The sequence below is a fragment of the Teleopsis dalmanni genome, chromosome 2 (assembly GCF_002237135.1).
Source record: "Teleopsis dalmanni isolate 2A chromosome 2, ASM223713v2, whole genome shotgun sequence".
In the NCBI taxonomy this organism is placed as follows: domain Eukaryota; kingdom Metazoa; phylum Arthropoda; class Insecta; order Diptera; family Diopsidae; genus Teleopsis; species Teleopsis dalmanni.
The window spans coordinates 229,494,440-229,511,265 of NC_051847.1; the positions used below are offsets into that span (position 1 = coordinate 229,494,440).

Below are 16,826 nucleotides of genomic sequence, written 5' to 3' on the forward strand. Positions count from 1 at the left end.
ATGCAATTGTGTAACAAGTAAATCCTTTAAATTCAATTACAATAAAATTTTATTTTCATTAAAGCTTTTGAAATTTACACTAACAACTCAATAAATTCAGAACTGTACTGCTGCAATCCGCTTTTTATGTGCAATTGGCGCAACTAACGACGCTACTCTAACCTCATTATTCCTGCCCATACACGCATGCAGCAGTTTTATGTCGCAGCTCTCAACCGTAAATCATTTATAGAGCAACATAACTAACCAAATGTCTACGCGGTATAGCTTCAATGCTATAATTCGTTGTTGCACTACAGTCATGTGCATGTGTCTGCTCGCTGCAGCATTGCTGCTAGTTAGAGCCATTGCTTCGTAAGCCGTGTATGTGCAACAAGCATTCAAAATGTCGTCATTTCGTCAACGTGCGATGTTCGTTTAAATTCCGTTTGTTGTATGTTTTTTAACACTGCTATGCGCTCAGTCAATCCGACTACCAACGAGACTCGTTGCGTATGTACAAGCACGTATGAGTATAGGTGTTCGTGAAGGGTAGCGCCATTTAAATTTAATTTAACAAACACATACAGTCCCATTTTACTCATTTCACTCATGCTCTATACGATTTTTCTATTATGTATGGAATTATTTTATATTTGCAGCAGAATTCGCTACGTTAACCATAGCATTGGTGCTTGCCGAAGCAGCGGTAATGGACAGCACGTGAATTGATTGCTTTATAAAAATTATTTATAAAAAATACTACACACGTTTCATAAGCCATTAAATTGAAAGCAAGAGAAAATGTTAAAAGTTTTTAATGTAAAATTGGAAATATTTTTACTGTTCGTTTCATAATTCAGTTTGACAGCTGCGTTAAAAATTGTGAGGAGGATGCGATGTATTAAATTATATTAAATTTTCATCTAAGCCCTTAAAAATATATTGTTCTGAAATCTTTACTTTATTCATTTTTGTGGAATTAATTTCAAAACAATCATGGTCCGTTGCGTCCCAATCTCAAATATCTTATGATTATTCTATCAACTGTGATGACTATAGCTCAATAGTAGTACAAGTATGCCCAAAATGGCTTATTAAAGATATGTGATGTATCAGGATTAAATTTGTCGTTAAATTTGTTAAAATGGCTTTCAAATATTTTACTTTTTATATGTGATATTATAAACAAATGATTATTTTATTTATATTTCATAATTACTTACTTACTTACTTAGTTGGCCATTACAGACGTGAGTCGTTCTTGACCGCGTCGAGTAGCCTCCACCAGTCAGCCCGATTAGTTGCTTGCTGTCGCCAGTTGGTAGTACTAAGCGCCCAATATTTCTAACATTCAAATTCAAATAAACACCATATACTTTTTTCCACTCTGTTTGATTAAGGAATTTTATTCATAATTACAACTGCGTGCAACATATATAACCTTATTCAGTTACATTCTAAATATACATAAAAATTATATATTTTAATATTAAAATAAGCAATGTTATTGCACAATGCATTGCACAATCAAAAATTGATTTTTATGTTAATTTTAGCTACAAACTATGAGATATACCATAAGCCATAGAAAATGGCGTCAGTATAAACGTAATTAGTAACGTCATTAAGAAGTAACGTAATCATTAAAACTCAATGACAGCACTCAAATTGAAAACAGGTTTCCAATCACTACCAACCCACAGATAAATCTATACATATACACTCGAATTATGCGATACATTATGTAAACACAAAAAAGTATCCTTTTTGTGATATCAATTATTAATTGAAACATTAATATTATTGACATTAAACCTGTGTGTGCACCATGAAACCAAAAAATAATGGTTAATTATTAATAGAAGAAATAACCAAATTAAGCTTTTAACATTATTAATCAAGTGAAATCCTGTTTGTGCCAGGATAACAGAGAATTTTGTTCAGATAAATCGAATTAAAGTCATTTAAGTAGGAAGCGAGAATACTTTGCATGCAAGTAATATGAGCACTACTGACGTCATACTTTTGAGATAACATACTTCTACACAGCTCTATTCATTTATTAATGAAAATACAAAAATATTATGAATGCAAAATGAAATGAAATTCAACATGTTGAAAAATGTGAACGTGACGGAAATTTGCAATAAAAAAGGAAATGGTTGTGTAAATATAAAGATAAAATTGTAAAGTTTACACAAGTACACCCGAAACCGATCACTGTTTCTGTCCTTTAATAGAACTTATTAAGAATGCCAACGTAAACGAACGTATTATACACAGAAAGGTATAAGTATCCTGTCAAGTACAGTAGTGAGAACACAAATTTACACAAATTTGTTATGACAATATTGCATGCTTGGCGTATTGGCGTATGGTTTAGACCTGACCTACTTACATAATAACTAACAAGCAGCAAACACCAAAATCAACAATGATAAATCGCATATCCTGTGTCTGACTGAACATAGAACCACATTTGCAAAACGGGTAACAAGTGAATGCGTACCCAATAAACTCTTTCTGATTGATTTTCTGACTCACCAGCTCACCAGCTATCAGCCATAGGCTGCTACAATTCCAGTTTTTTTATATCTACAACTTCAAGCTTGGCCATTACTGATAAAACGATAGCTACTATCGTTGCTGTCATCACATAAAACTGGCAAAATGTGTACTACTGCGTTCTGCTTATGTGAAAATCCTTAATATGAGCGCATGCAAGTAATTTGCGGAAAATGTCGAAAATGATGAAATTTTTTAAAAAAATTCGCTACATTTTTTCTTAAGTTGTCAGAATTTCTTTATTCCTATATATTTGTGGCTTCATATTTTATTTTTGGTGACATGACGCTTATGTTGCCACCGCCATCGCCATTGCCATTGCCATTGCCATTGCCAGTGATGTTGATGTTGATGGTTCGTTCCAGTTATGATTATGACGAGTTGATGGAGTAATGTATGTGTCACACAACGTTTAATATATTTTTTGGTTCGGAGCATGGCCATACCAACCTTAAAATGCTACTCATTTTTAATCTGGCAGGGCGAAGGCACAGTTTCAAATATGAAATGTAAATAAACATCACGCGTACACTGTAAAAATAGCACTGCCGCCTATCAAGTGTTTATGGCAAACGTAGGCGTCGAATATTAAAAGTAATTTGTGCGTAAATTTATAAGATCGTAAACGCTGATGTGCACATATTAATATTTACAGATTAGTATGGAGTGGGTTTATGCCTTAACCACGAATCGCAATAATATCACAAGAAAAACGTTTCTTTTCGAAATACATGAAGGCTTAAGATAAAAAATTGATCGAGAGCAAGCGAATCGCATTTCATGAGTTATAATCTCAACTTTACCTATAAATTTTTTTCTTTTATTTTATAGAATATATGATATATATATACGATATGATAGCTTAGGATAAAAAATCGATATAGAGCAAGATAAATTCATTTCGGAAGTTGTGGTTTAAATCTGACTTTTAAGTTTAATTAAATCAAAATATTTACTTGTAGAAAAATTATGATTTAGAAATTAATTACAATTATAGATACTAAACAGAACAGAAGAATGAAAATACATATATTCAATTCAAATGTAAAAATAGTCCGTTATAATGGCTGCAAAACATGGAAGCATTCAAAACAGATAGTAAGGAATATACAAATATTTTTAAATAAATACCTGCGGAAGATTCTACAAATATCCTACAAATACAAACACATATCAAATGGTGAACTTTTGCTGTAAACAAATCAGAAAGCTGCTGTGAAGAAAACAAAAATGCGAAAATGTAAATGGATTGGACATACTATCCTATGACCAAAATAATACATTCCACAACTAGCTTTGACGTGAAATCCACAAATCCACGGTCCCTGGTGCACCGGCTTTAACTTAGAGAAGGACAATTGAAAGAGAAATGATAGAAGCGCACTACACATGGAATAATCACCTAACATATCGTTGCAGTCCTATGCCTCACAGGAGGAAATGAACACTAAGAAGAAAGGGCTATTGTTATCCTCAGAATATTAGCGTTATCGATTGTTAGTTAACCGTATAAAAATTTTAAACGGAACTGACATATAAACTGAATTCCATGTTTTTAAGAATCCTTAGTTATGATGTCTTCAATATAGACACAAATTTCTTGAATATTTCACTTTAAGATACATTGATATTATGCATATATACATATAAGAAGATACAGAGAAGAGAGAAGGCATGCAGTGCTTAATTGATGATTTAAAATTGTAATATTACTGTCGGTATATTATTCTCTAGAGGAGAATATAGTCGTAATACTTCTTTCGAAATTCACTAACAACTATTAAATATTTCCTTTAACTGGGACTGAACATAACCACATTGATGAGATTTGAAAATATGCTAATTTGAAGGCACAACTTTTGTACGCTACATTTTATAAATGAAGTGCAAATATCCATTAAAGGATCCAACTGTATCTCTACTTTTCTCTTAACCATAAAAAAACGATTAACGATTAAATCGTTACTCTAGATTTTTTATGTATTTAACAAACCCATTCAAGATACATTTTTTTACATTTAAGGCCACATCTACAAGATTCTTCAGTTCGTATTTTCGTACATATGTATGTATATTGAAAAGAAATCCTTTGTCGATTCACTCACTTTAAATAAATGAAACACAAAAATAGTCGAAAAGTTGAAGAACATAGAGAATTTTTTGACTTTCGATAAAAAGAAAATTAATATGCAATTAGTTTAATGTATCGAATTGCATCCTTTGTCTATATCATCAGCAGTCAATGGAGTCATTATTGCTTTCATGCATGAAACTGAGGTAAAAGCTTTATTATATTTATTTTTTGTATATTCCGTAGTTATTTTTTGGTGTTTTGTAAGAATTTTGATAAATGAAAACTGTTACTGACCATAACACAAGGCATTAAAATAAATTGTTTGAACGAAATCTGAAGCTACAAAAGAATACAAGCATTGGGAAATGCTCGGATAAACACAAAACAAAAATTAAACCATAAATACATTTTTCATAAAGTAAATTTAACAGTAAAAAAGGAAAGGCCAGGCATATCAAGGATGGGGTGTAGAAAAATGCGAGTTGCCAGGCAAAGAATCCTCGTTCATTCGACGTAAGTAAATTAACATAAAATTTTTCTTTCCTGGAAGTTAAGCAAATTAATTATATTGTCTCTACGAGTTTTTGTCTTTTCTTTTTCCGAAATTACATTGTCTACATCCTTGCGAGCAAGTAAAAATTTTCGTTTCAATTTTTTAACAAAAAAGGAAAAAAAACTTTGCTTTTATATTTCGCATAGATACTTTTTAGCTGTTATAACCGACTATTAGCAAATGAAGTGGCATTACAGATAAAATTCAACATTTTTATAATTCAGCCAAAGTATTTAACCATGAATAATTAAGGCACATAATTAAGATGGCCATCAACGCTGAAATGCCCTCAACAGCGCTCAACAGCGCTCGACAGCGCTCGACAGTGAACCGCCTGCTTAGATGACGCAGACGGAATATAATTTTTTTTAAATTACGCATAATTATGCGGGTATAAACCTATTTCAGTGCGATTTCGAGAATTGTATGGATCATAAGAATAACTGCTTAACTGACTAGCGCAGTGACTGACGTAGTGGCCGCAAAAGGATAAATGGTTGACTGCTGAAATGGTCTGGCAAAAAGGGCAAAGCCAACAAACCACGGATCTACACATAACCAAACCGCATTTAATTAAACTTAATTGAGTTGAAGCTAAGGCACATATACGTTTTGTTGTACTATTTTGCACTAACAGCAAATACCCAGCAATGCTGAGTTCCCAGTTTTCTAATTTCTGTCCTTTATTGCTAACGGTTTTTTAAATATTATTTTTTTCTTCTGGATTTTGTTAAGAAAATGTTAAAGTACTATATAACATATAAGATAAAGACTAAAAGTTTAACAATAAAGTTTAATTGATTTTTTTACTAGCTTTGTTAATTTATAATAATGATTAAGTTTATTCATTGCTCAATTAGTTCTCAATTTTAATCTTATCCGCTTGTTATTTTAAACATTTTGTGTTGAAAGCAAATAATTGGAATAACTTCTGAGGATTGAGACATTAACTGTTTACTTAATACTTAATGACCAAGCAATAAGCTTGTTATGTCAATAGAAATAGTTAAATAGACATTCGATCATTTTTATATGATCCTTTAAGATATCTTTGTATAGTCTTCTAATTTTCAATTTGCGTACCCATATTGGCCAAAAAATTGAATATCGGCCAATATTGAATTCTTGAACTATTACAATAGAAAAAGAAGTTTAAGATACGGAAAAATTTTTCATTCAATTTTTCATATCAAGTATGGACATCATTGGAGTAAAAATGTTAATTCCGACAGAACTATCTTCAATTGTGAAAGAAACTTATAATAATTTATGTCTCTAATATACATATATCAAAAATGCTTCTTAAACTGCAAGTCCTTATAATTGTGTCATAAGTCCTTATATCAATTTGCTTTCATTACATTTTTAAAAAGTTTAATCTTTTTGAATATTGTTTAAAAACTTTATTTAGAAGTTTTAGAGAAAACTAAGGACTGTTTTAAAAATCCAGTTAGTATTATTATACAATATACAATTAATTCGTACCATATTTCTTTTTGTATTATACGTAATATAACAAACAACAATTTATTTTTAATTATAATCGCTAATCGCTTATCGCTAATCACAACTTTAGATTTAAGTTTATATTAATACCCCACACTTTTCAGATATACAATCTGTATATGCAATCTCCGTTAAATGTTAAACTCTATTTTGGCCAAGGCTCTGAAGTAAACTATACACACTCTGGAAATGGAGTTTGCAAAATTGTGAGTACTCAGTCAAAAAGTCATTGCACATCAAATGTCCTTTTATGTGGTTAAGTGGCGGTACCGATATATCTGTTGTTGTGTTTCTTCTTGCTGAGATATTTATAAAACATATCTAAATGGTATTAGAACCAAACGCATGAAATGTTCATTAAATAAGACAAGCAATGTTTCAATTTTATCCTTTTTAATGCTTCAGTGTGTCATTTTATCAAAACTGAAATACCAACTCTCGTCTTAAGCGAAAATTGTCCACAGAAGCATTAAAAGTCAATGGTTCTTCACATAAGTACACACTTATACATCATCTTAGGGCTGGAGAGATTTCAATATGTTCGCATGTGTGCAGATACGTGCGTCACTTCGCCTGTTAATGGTTTAAATTTAATTGTTATTTAGTCCTTACGGTACGTTGCACTTATTATGCGTTTTATTTACGGCTCTTTTAATTACTCGACTTTCAGAAAATATTCTTCTTGCCTTGCTACACTTGTGATTGTTATTGTTGCGATGCTCCTACTAGGAAAGATGCAAAATTCCATAAAATTCCGCAAAATTCCAAAAAATTTCACTCAAATTGTTTTTGTTTGTTTGTTTATTTTGCCGTTATGCAAAAACAAGGTAATAAATAATGTTTCCAGACCTTTTTATCAAACGAAGCTAGAAAAATCCAAATTTTACTAAATTTATTCGTTGCTATGGAGTAATTATTCCGTTACGAGGGGCGCATACCGAGATGGATTCCATTCGCAGGACGATGAAGTGAGCTTGTATATTTTACTAAAAGCTTATACACTCAGCATACTTTTTATTTAAAAAATACTTGAAAAGACTTTATTACAATTGTATGCCAACGGAATTTTGGGTACTTAATTACTTTATTTTCCACAGGTAGATTTTGAGTATTCAAGGTTCTATGTTTTGGGGGCGGACTGTTTTTGTCAAACTAATAGCTGTTAACAACCAACAACTAAGATAAATATTATGTACATAAAATTTTAAAATGACAAACATTTTCTTTCAATTCAATTAAAAAAAAAAAATTTAGATAGAGTTTTCCTTTGGTAGAGTTACATCTACTCACTACAATTTAAATTCATTCAATGAATTTCGATCGGATCACATAATAGTTTTTCAATCTACAATCATAAATAATTTGCTAACAGATTGCTGGAAATAAATAATTATAAATAATTATATTATGTAGCATAATATCGAAGAAATTATGTACCGATTTCAAAGAAGATGTGACTTATGTGAAACAGAGGATATATTTTAATTAACATACGTGCATATCTACCCTGGACATACAAACCAATTGAATATAGATTAAAAGCTTTTGTATGTCACATAAATCAGGTTCATGTCATCATAAATCATCCTACTTTAAGCATCGGCTATACAAAGTATTTCTGTTGCACTTCTTTTTCTTCTTCACAGCACAAAAGAAGTTTTTAAATAGTAGACAAAGTTATATATGTATCGATAACTTTAGTAATCCCAAAAGAAGAATTGCCAAATGTCAATTGAAGCTCTCATATAGTTTTCATTGATTCCTATGATTATATATAAGTTCCCGATGTAACAAAGATACTTCTAAAATCCGTAGTCTCTCGAATCTTGAATCTCTCTAAAATCTCAACTATATATAATAATCATGGTTTCGATTATTATTTTGGAATATTCATTCTAATCTTTAAAATGATTTAGTTTTTTTTGTTTCAATTGTAGAATAAGAACTGTACTATTTTTTGTCAATAAATATCTTCAACAAGATATATACAATACATATTTAATGAGACTTCCTTATACAGTTCTGTCTTTCAACTTTATGGATGCTTGTTTTTTCCTGTTTTAGGTGTTAAATACAGAAAAGAGCATTTTCATTATTTAAAGAGCTTAATGAATGCTTGAAAAAACATGTTTCTGAGTTCAGATTTTCCAGACGTAAAAGTGCTATAATTCAAGTGCATGTAAAAGTAAACCTATTATAAAGTAATTAACTTATTATATATATTTATATACTTAAATTACTTATATATAAATACTTATATAAATGGATTATCTAATTTCACAGTTGTCAGATAGATCTCTGTTGGTATATGAATAGTTTATTAAAGTATGTACAGTTACTCAAATAAGAAAAAGAACTTGATTAAAGTATAACTTTCGGGGTAGATAGTTCAAAACCGCTCAGATTAAGAATGATGACGTTCATATGTTGTAAGTAAAGACAAACTTTCTTTATTTTGCCTTTTACGCTCCTCCAACGCAAATTATACCTAATAATTTTACTTTAACTCGAAGGACACTTGACTCATTTCAGTTCAATTGATGTGAATTTCTTTGAATAAAGATAAACAAATAAAAGTCCTTTTTTATATTCAAAAGATAAATATATGAAATTGACTACTTATTAGTTACTCTATTCAGAAATTGGGTTGCTGACATGTGTTATTTATTTGGAAGTATTTTTGTTTCACTTCATGAGGGTTTGAAAGGGCGGACCGGAAGTAAGTTGCGAAAAGTTTTGCTATCAAATGGATTTTATGCAAATTTAAAAAATTAATATTTATTTTATATACGAAAATATGTAATTTAAAAACTTTTTGAAAATTCAAAAACAGTAACACAAAGTTGAAGAAAACAAATTTGTGAGCTGCAAGGACTTTGAAGTTCGAACACCAATTTGTTGGGAAGCTGCTTAATTTTGCAATAAAAATATTAATAAAAATGTTCGAACATTAATGATAATTGTAATTTGCATAATTTAGTTTGTTGAAAAATTGTTTAAAGAATATTGCGAAATGGTGGGGAGCGAATTTATCGCTCTAATGATAAATCTATCAGCTTTTGCGGGTATCTTTCGGATATAAAAACAATTGATAAGATTGATAGCATGTTGCGATTATATTAATTTTGTTTGTAACTGATTTTCGTATTTTTGGAAATAATATTGATTATGCCATGATTAGTAGTGAAATATTGATAGCAATAGAATTTAATGAAGTTTTGAATTGCATAGGCAAAGGCACACATAACGTAAAAACATAAAAAAATTTAGCATTTCGATTGATTTACGACTATACTGGTCTTACTTATTTTTATCTATAGATTCGAAATATGGACGAATGAATTATAATTGTAATCGTTTTTCAACAAGGACACAAAAAGAACAGCAATATTAAATATTTGTCAAATTAGTGGAATCATAATCATTATTTCGCTTTTTTGGACATAAGCGTATCTAAATTTCAATATATCAAAATATTATAGGGTGATTAAATTAAATTTAATTCTAATGAAATGTTAGTTTTTCGCACGAAACTGTGGTATATTAATTTGAAATTAAGTTAATTTCCTAGATTGCAGATATAAATGATATTTTGTATGAACGATGGAAAAAATGTCGATAGCAGCAACATAATTGCTGTTGATAAATATCAATAGCAGCATTAATTTCAACCACAAACCACAATAATTATAATAAAAAACAGCAAAATTATTGCAATTAATTTGAATTCATTGAAGAGGAAGCAACGCCAATGACACGTACAGTCAGAGAAATGCTTTCAGCGAGTCGAAGTAATCGCAATATAGCATAGGAACAAAACCGTATCCTTAGTTAAGGACCGCAGTCTGATTGACATAGCAATCATACGACAAATATTCTCACAATGTTAGTTAAATTCATTTGACTTTGCACGAAAGTCAGCAACTGTTGCTATGCTAAATGCGCTTAATTTAATTAAATTCTTTTTTATATACTTTAGCTTCGATTTGGCTTCGTTGTCCTTGAATTAGAAATCCGTTTGCGTGCTTTGAGTGTTTCCAATTGACAAAGCAACAGGAAATTCATAAATTCATTATCAATAGCACATTTTTTGCTGCAACCACTCACAAATCCGATAAAATTAAACGCCCTTGTTACTGCCTCATTTGACAACCGAACTCGGCCCATTCCAGCCTTTGCTGTTTTTATCGGCAACATTTTTATTGTTGACGCTGTAGCCGTTTTTCCTGCCGCAATTATCGCTGGGAACATTTTGTGGCCAAACGCAAAACATTCGCTAATTTTACTCAAATTTGCGTGTGACTTAATTAAATTATGGCAACGCAGCTGGAAATTATTTACATGGAATTGGAAAGTAATTTGCCATAGTACTGGGCGATCGTCTTACTTTCCTACGAAGCTGAATAATCTTATAATCTATAAGATTATAGCAACCTCAATAAAGGTTTTAAAGTGATTTATCTATACTTATAACAGAGTTTTTAGCAATTCTAGCTTATGTGTTTACTGAACAGAATTTAAGTAACATATCGGTCTTTACTATATTAAGTTAATTCAAGAAGTCTGAGATTATTTTATGAACTCCTAAAACACTATTTAGTAATATGAATTTCAGACATTCTATTCTATTTAATAATGCTCCCAAACTTCACGTGCAGGGTCTTTCTGATTTATGGATCATATATGCACAATAAACGATAACAGCTTAAATTATATACAATTCGTAGCCTATTAAATATTCTTCAATTTAATACTTAATACTTTAAGTAATTAATTCAATTTAAAATAAAATAAATAAAATAAATAAAAATAAATTAGTACCAAAATGGGTTTAAAAGTTATAGAATGAACATCTAAGGTTTAATATAAAGAAGTGGTTATAATATTCATAAACGTCAGTAAATGCCATATTATATAGAGTATCTCAGGGATGACATGAATAAAATTGTTGTTGTTTTCAATGCAAATTATAAAATTGAGATTGAGAGAAAAAACAATTTGTCGGTTCAAATTCCGGTATGAGAGCCGGTGTATTTGTGCCTCGGGACTAAGCAAAGCAGTGTTGTTTAGTAATAAATTTTAGAATTTACTCCTTTTAGGAGCAAATTACTACATGTTTAATAAGTTTTGCAGAAAAAATGACAGTAAGCAACAGCCTATTATATAAAAAAATTAACATTATTACAGCCTCATATAATTTTCAAGAATTTTATTTTAATACACTCTACTTGGAAACCAAAAACAACTCTTCAACAAGTTTTTCCACTGCTTCTGAGATAATAAATAGAATGACTCAGAATTTGGTCTAATGATATTGTCAAGGAAGGAATCTAGCCCCTTTGATTCCTTCTGAATACACCACTGAATACTCTGCCAATTTTTCATAAGTTTGCTCCTAATGGATAAGTTATTCAAACAAGAACAGCATATAATGAAAGTAATCTAAGGTGAGGATGAATAGAGCGAATATCTAAGTAAGTCACTAGAAACTAAGCAGCAGCCTGGGAAGTATCTATTGCAAAAAAAAAATTTTATTTGAATAAGACATGAACATTCAACGTAAAACAGAAAATATTATAAAAGGTTAAATTTAATAACACAAAATCAAACAAGAACAGCATATAATGAAAGTAATCTAAGGTGAGGATGAATAGAGCGAATACCTAAGTAAGTCACTAGGAACTAAGCAGCAGATTGGAAAGTATCTATTAGACAAAAATTTATATATAAAGCTAATGACGTATTTGAAAAATCAGAATTGATCAATGAAGTAGTGCAATATAATTTGCTTCACAAATCTTATGAAATTTTCTTTTCTGACACTAATTGTATTATTAACTACTCTCAAATTTTCTAAAAGCAATAGATTTTTTGTAGCTATAAAATAATCAGAATCCTTGCCATAAAGAGCTGCAGGTGAGGACAGTAAAATTGTCCTCAATGATTTCATTGCTCCAATTACTGCTGTCAGCATTTATATTGGGATCGGCGATAAGCACTTTACGCTTTTATATTTCCATTTTACTTGCCACGTAAACTTGTACATTTCAGTATCCTGTCGCTAATTTATAGTTCGAAGTGTAAATCTGCAATAAAAAGTGTTGCCAAAGTCGTTCATTTCACACGGTGCGCATATGAAGCGCCGCTGAAGCGGACTTTAAATGCTTTTAGTGAAAAAGTTTTTAAGTTTCACAACAAATATAAATTCACGAACTTTTTGCAATGAACAAATAGAATTAAAGCTAAACTTTTTTGCTTAAAGATTGAATTTCACTCCCAATAAAAAAGGATAAAATACGTTCAGTAATATTCGCTAAGCGAACCGGAAGCCGACATGTTTTTGTAAAATGGAGAATAAATACAAGGCCAGATTTAGGTTTTTTGTTTGCTTAAGTTAACAGAGCACAATGTTAGCAAATTTGTTGGTAATAGAATTTATAACCCACTCTCTCCACTCTGCTAGCTCCCACAATTCATGAGTCAGCAGTACGAGAATGAGGAAAAAATTCATTGTTAAAGTTTTTAAATGTTTAATAATTTAGTTAAATATTTTCCGCTGTGTTAGAAAACCTTTTGACTGAGGCCGGTACACATAAATATTCACACCATAAATTTCAAACGACGTGACAGTAAAGCACAACAACACAAGTAAGCCTTAAATAGCAGAATAACAGACTTAGAATGGAAGCGTTAGTCCCGTCCTTCACGATCAAACGGTAACCGCAGCAAAATGTCAGCAAGTAAAGCAAAAAATTACGTAGCGGCCAGTAGGAAAACCTCTTTAATAAGGATAACATTAAGATAACATTGTTTCTAAAAGGGCAAGTATGATAGAAAAAAAAATGTTAACATTTAGCGACGAAATAAATGAAAATAATGTGAAATAAATAGAAAAACTTCCGACTTTTCTTATTTTTAACCTGCACGCTATATACGCTCTCTTTGGGACAAAATAGCTATTCTAACTGTGCAAAACGGCAACAGTAGTGGAAAAATCCCACAAATACTTTATGGCATACTTCTGGCTTTAAACCTACATTAAAGTGTAGAAAATTACATTTGGTGTTAGGAATATGAAACCGAATTCGCATCGATGAAAAGCTAAAACGTTGCTGTGCTGTTGAATTGAAATATACAGGACCGTTGACAATACTTAGTAATTAAAGGGACAAAAAAAACCTAAAAATTGGCATTTGTATTCGAACAGGTGGGTGGTGTTCGCCCATCTGACCACACATCAGAAAATATCAGAATGTTAAAAATAAAATGCAATTACAGACATATGACATTTACAACATTTGTTTTTCTATAATATTTTAGGCTCATAAGGACTTTAATAGACAAATTGAAGGGCATGTCATAAGCTGCTCCAGAAAAGATAGGTGATTAAGGATATAAATTGAAAATGGCAGAATACACTTAAATTTTTTAAGAAAATTTTTACTAAAAGTGAATTTAATATTTATAAGAACATAAATATTAAGAGTTTTGCAATTTAGCAAAAATACATAGAAAAGTCACCAGAGGAGAGGCTACATGCATAAATCTGCTGGAAAATCCCATAAATAAAACGTTCTACTAACAAGATTAATTGACTTAACAACCCAGGACTGCAAATGTTAAGGAACTGATTGAATGTCTGCCGACAGATGGGTGACTTCTACGGAGCAAGGAACAGTATATTTAACACAAAAGAAATACATTTGCTTAAGTGAAAGTTCGCGAAGACAGCAACAGACTAAGAAAGGATAAATGTGTAAAAATATAGAATATAAGCAAGGCAAATACAATACATTCAGGCCTAATCCTTTCGCTTTTGCAATTGACAGTTCACAGAGCGCCTGACCTACATAAAACGTTTGCAGAAGTGTAAATGAATAGGCGTGGCTTAAGGGAAAATAACAATAGAATAGAATCAAAAGCATGAAATAGAAATCTCAGGAGCTGTGTTTGTGCAGGAAATTTCCCTTTTGTTCATAAATTTGAATGCTTAGATGAAAATAAAATATTTAAAGTTCAGGAAAAATATGCGGTAATTTATATGGTATATATATATACGCTATTGATTTAAATATGCAAAAATTAAAATTTCAAATTGCAAAAAAAATTCATTTTATTTATGAACTTTAGTTTCCTGTTTAAAAATCAATTTTGTAAAGATAATTTTTCATTTACAATATTTATAGTTCTCGTTCTAACCGATTTTAAATGAATATTATTTCTCTTTGCGAGTGACTTTATATTAGTACCACTAAGATGGTTTTGTATTGTAATGTTGAGATGTTTTTGGATGAAACTCATTTCGTTAGTTTATCATAGAAAAATATTCTTAAAAATATTATAAAAATATTCTTAAAACTTATAATCTAAGCACTTCACTAAAACTTGATGCAGAAACTTATGCAGAAATTGTAGTGAAGAGATTTTAAGTGCATTGTCTAAGTGCAATACTCCGCAATCTCACTTTATTGAAATTTTATAGCTGCAAATAGAAGTATTAAAAATGATAATTGTGAACGTGCTTATTTATTATTTGAGAGCAGATAGGAAATATTTTTAATCATTTTAATTACAAGAACAATAAACATAAATAAAACATGGTTCTGGAGACGAACTCAGTCGATTTTACTGTGTTTATTAACCAAATAAATATTTTTGAAAATCACTAATCACTAAAAGCCAAAGGACGTACATTGCTAATGGTTTTTGTTATAAGCCATTGTTCATATAATATATTAGAACATTGCATTGAATATTCTATTCTAATTAATATTTCATATATGATGAAGTAGTTGAAAACTGAATTAGCGAATATTTGATATGCCAAAGAAAACATAGAATGAGAGTAACGTAAATACTGTATCCACTAAAAATCACACGATCATCAAAAGTAACAAAATATGTTAACACCAACTATGTTTACATGCTACCAAGATAAGTATTTGGGGGAGCTCATTATATAGGTATGTGTATTTGCCAATAAAGTGATTGGTTTAAGAAGGACTACTATGTCAACAATATAATAAACGTTGCTCTTTAACTTGAGAAAACAAAATTTCCTTCTACCATTCAGCTACTTCACCCTTCGACTCTCTACAAATCAAATAAAATCAATTATTATAAAATTAATGTGATTTATAAGAACTGAAATGTACTCTTATGATAATGAAATGTGTTGACAACATTATGCGGTCCATTAAATTTATTTATACGTGTAAACTCTATATAATTAAACTTCACTGCCATCATAAATCTTTATGATCTTCAGAATATTCCTGAAGTAAATCATAAAATTTCTTAAAACTTAAAACTTAAAAAATTTCAACAAGCAATGCTTTAACAGATGTCATTTGATGTTGAGTGTCGAGCCAATGCAGCACTTCCAAAGAAGTATCACGAATGTGCTTCAGATTTGTCCAAAGAAGGCAACCTATGTTACTGAGGGCAATGGATTGCATGCTATATATTAGTTTTCATTACAATAATTTACTTCCAACCTTAAAGTCAGCAATCATTTGAGAGTTGATCGGGCATATCACAAGAAATCACTTTGACGATATCTTTAATTGTGTCAATCATTATCGATTTACGACTTCTTAAATGCGGAACTTTAAAATGATTTTGATATTAACTAAGCAAATGACTCAGTTATTTATAACTGCAAACTTCTCGTTATTTATTTTTATTATCTCCAACTGCGGCTCCTCTGTGCCGGCTAAATGTTGATTTCACTGTAGTCTTCTTAGGATATCAAAATTAATATATGAAGAACAATAAAAACAATTGCCGTTAAATAATGAATTCAATAATAAATAAAAAAATTAGATATCTATACTTTATAAAATAAATTAAATTAATTTCTTTCTGTTAATATTAAATTTTTAATTAATACTATTGCATAAAGCATAGAGCCTATATGACATATTAACTGCTGCCTCATAAGATTTGAATTGTAAATATTCAGCAAATTTCAATTTAATTTCCATTTTAAACTTATTTTACTTTTAATATAAATTATTGAAAGGAATTACTATGGATCTTTATATGATTTCGTTTTTTAATAACCAAGCACTTGAAATGCATTTGATTGCATTTTCATATAATAAATTGCACAAAGTCATAAGGATTCTGAGAAAGTGACATGTG

General features: G+C 30.2%; 1 protein-coding gene across 2 annotated transcripts in view; it reads left to right on the forward strand.

Moving 5' to 3' along the window:
- LOC119682212 overlaps positions 1-16,826 on the forward strand; it is a 50,474-nt gene that overhangs the window by 24,937 nt on the left and 8,711 nt on the right. The window lies entirely within an intron of this gene.